We start from the raw sequence: 3,690 nt of genomic DNA on the forward strand, positions 1-3,690 counted from the left end.
TTAGCTACACATAAAGTGTGTTTGAATGTGTCAAAATTTCTTGTGGGGGTCTATAGTTCTGCATGATAGAGTATGATCTTGGGGATAACTGGCTCTTGAAGACTTTTATAGTGGCACACGGTGTCTTTTATCGTATTTTTATGTATAATCATGTTGAATCTTTTATCACATGTCACTTGTATGATTTTATTACAAAATCGAATAAAGTAATATTGATATGGTGCTCTTTAAGTCAAGCAGCGGCAGGTAGGTTCTAAACCGTAACACAACTTCAAAGCACAAACAAGTATCCCAATCTAATAATAAGTAGAAACTTCAGTGCATCAATAAAGGTAAACTCACACAACAGAGAAGTGCTAATACAAAGGAAAGACAATAAGTCATACTTCTAAGACAAAGAGGGTCCATATAACATTACATCTAGGCCCACATAGACACAGTGTTTTTTGATCTTTTAACACCTTGAGGGGTGACAACACTTGTCTTAATACTGCCCTCACACACTTTGCAGTGTCATGCTTCATCACTGGGCCGCATCATACACCCAGGTGCAGACCAACACACTGAGTGGAGCGCTATATTTTTTAGATGAAGAGCAAGTGGTGAGAATAAAGGAAGTAAAAAATGTGGTGAAAACACATACAAAACGCACAGTAACATGACGTACTAGACAAACACCAAGGTCAGAAGGCGGAATTATTGCTACCCCCTGTACTCGGGACCAATATAATGCAGTATTTTAAAATTTAAAACAACCTAAGGGTCCACCTATATAGTTTTATTCTGGCTGTGGGCCCCTGGAAGGGTTAAAATCTCAAAAGAAACGGGTATACAGGGAATGTAATGGTCCCTATACCCCCACTGCAGATACCAACATGTTTCTGCCAACTCTAAGCCCCATATGGGTGGCACTGGCTTTCATCAGGGTGTTGGTCCCTTTGTTATAGTCCTTACCCTAATTGGGTTCTTATTACCTTATAGTCTGTAGGTAATTTTTTCTTACATTAGGGTCTCTCCAGGATTTCTGTGAGGGAACCACTTCCTAAAAAAAGGAAAAGAAAAGATATATTCATAAAAGACACACTCATAGGAAAAAATGGAACCAAGTTGTATACAAGTTCTCTTCTCTGTGTCTCCTTTTCTTTTCACAGCAGCAGTATTTACAACACACCTGTGTATCACATCTCCCTCTTTCAAACTCGACAAATTTTATATATTTACAGCCATGTTTAAAAAGTTGTATGTCCACACTTAACCTTTCATGTGGGCATTAGTCCTTATACCCTGGTTCCACCACACACGCACATTCTCATTAGCACCTGATTCCTATCTTATCCCAAAAGGAATGTTCATGTACTTACACGAGTTCATATAAAGTTTTTCTGTACCCGGGATGCTGTGTGGACGTACTCTCGCCGTCACACTCTAAAGAAGACAAAATGACTCGTTCTTGGTCGTACTCCACAATTATCCTCAGTAACCATGTAATGCCTCCCATTCTCTTTTTTGTTATATTTTATTAAACTGCGTTCCCAGTTCTTATGAGAAACGCTACAACCAGGGACCCACGTGACCCGTGTAGAATAGGGATTGACCCCTCCGCCTCTCATACACTTTGTAGTTATTCCTATGACAGTACGATGTGGAGACTGTACAGACTATGGATCCACCGAGCCCTCACCCTTCCACCGGTACGACTCTTATGGAATCCAAACCGGCATACATTCATGCCCCTAATCAGCCACTAGTACTTACTAGTCACAAGAAGTACCAGGAGTTCTTCCACCATCAGTCGTCCTCCGCCGATAAACTAAACAGTGCGGTGACGCCATTTATCTAAGACCTTGTTCCGTGTCACGTGTCCTTCTCTCTCGGATCTCTCTGAGGATCCTGGGCATAGTAGAAGGACTACTGGTCATCGCATGTTAGCCGCCATATTGGAGGGGTTTGTCATCTAATTACAACGGCCCCAACACATGAAAGTACCATATAAGCCATTGTTTCTTGTTAAAAAGGCCCGCATGATACCTGTGTAAACTGATAGACCCCTTTTCCTCGCATACGATTCAAGGTTCATCCTAAGGCAGCACACTGCAGCCACTACACCAAATGTAAGTGTCTCAGACTTTTTCATGTCACGTGTCCTCCCTTTCTTGATCTCTCAATCAACCATAGGAATAACAGAGGGACTACTCGTCCATACAAGCTCGCTGCCATATTGGAGTGTTACAGGAACTACATGTCGAATTCCGGTTCTTGTCTCTAGCTATAAAATGCTTTAGAGCCCGGAATATCTCAAATGCTGTAGTTTTTACATTTACATATTGAAAGAATAGAACCTTTTTAGGATAAAAAATGTAAGTTGGGGAATCCTCACCCATTCTAACTCTGGTAATCAGGGCTCCAAAATGTTTCTTCCTAAGAATGACTATGTGTAAATGTATACCCTTCTCAAGTTGGTTATATACACCACGCGGGCTACCAATACTCCTCCCTAGTCTGCTCATCATCAGATTATCTGTTTATGTTAAAAGGACTTTTATTAGTAAACCCAGTATAAACAATGGGTACCCCTCAGTGTTTGCTACAATACAGCACACTATTGAGTACCTAATATTTCAAATGTTGTTATTTCCTCATAATACCATTTATCTGGAACCAGGGGATACAATCGTTCAGACCTGCAGTACTACTCTTAATCCTCTCCACCCAGCGTTGTTCCCTAATTAGTAGAAACTCCGCCACATTCTCAGTATTTGGTGGGATAAATGGTTTATCTAGCACTGTCCATCTCAGATCTGATTCCTTATGTCTGTGTTCCTGGGAATGAGATGTTAGCTTTGTGTTGTTTCTGCCACACCTGATGGTACTCATGTGTTCTAGGATGCGTGTCTTAATTTTACGTGTCGTCATGCCCACATACTGTAATTTACACGGACACTTCAACAAATAGATCACATTCTCCGTGTTGCATGTCGTATGTTTCCTCAGTTCCCACGGACTACTAAGGCCGACATCTACAGATTTTCCATTCAATGACAAAGGGCACGCTCGGCATCCTCCACAGGATTCCTGTGGAGGATGCCGAGCGTGATCTATTTGTTGAAGTCAAAAGATGCCCAATCTTAGTTCTATTACATTATGCCATTCTTGTGTGAAGATTCCATATTTCATCATAGGAGCTAAAACTAAACTTCATAGCAAACATTTCCAGAACAGCATGACTAAATGTAGATGCAGGTTACTCTCTGCCTACCCCAAAATACATAAATAGTAACTTGTACATATAGTTGGATAATTCGGACGAATAGGATTGCAAGAAGCTTGTACAGAAATATTAGTGGGTTGGTCACAAACTTAAATGATGACTTTTCAATGAGGGGATTCTTTATTTATTTTTCTTTCAAAAGAATATGTGACAACTTTATCATTTAATTTGAGGTCCTGTCATTATGTCTGTGTAGCAAAACCAAAGAGGACGGAGTGTTGAACATTGCAAGCACTCACCCCCAGTCAACTGATCTGGGTTTAATCCATCATCAATCTTTAGCTCACTCCGCCACCCCAGTTCAGACATGGCCATATGCAAATCACTCTGACCCTGTGCCTCATGGGAGTCCGAACCGCCAAGCCATGTCTTCCCTGGACTGGAAACAAGCATCCTGGGACCGGTTTCTGGCTAATCAGCCA

The sequence above is a fragment of the Lissotriton helveticus genome, chromosome 4_1 (genome assembly GCF_964261635.1).
Source record: "Lissotriton helveticus chromosome 4_1, aLisHel1.1, whole genome shotgun sequence".
In the NCBI taxonomy this organism is placed as follows: Eukaryota; Metazoa; Chordata; class Amphibia; order Caudata; family Salamandridae; genus Lissotriton; species Lissotriton helveticus.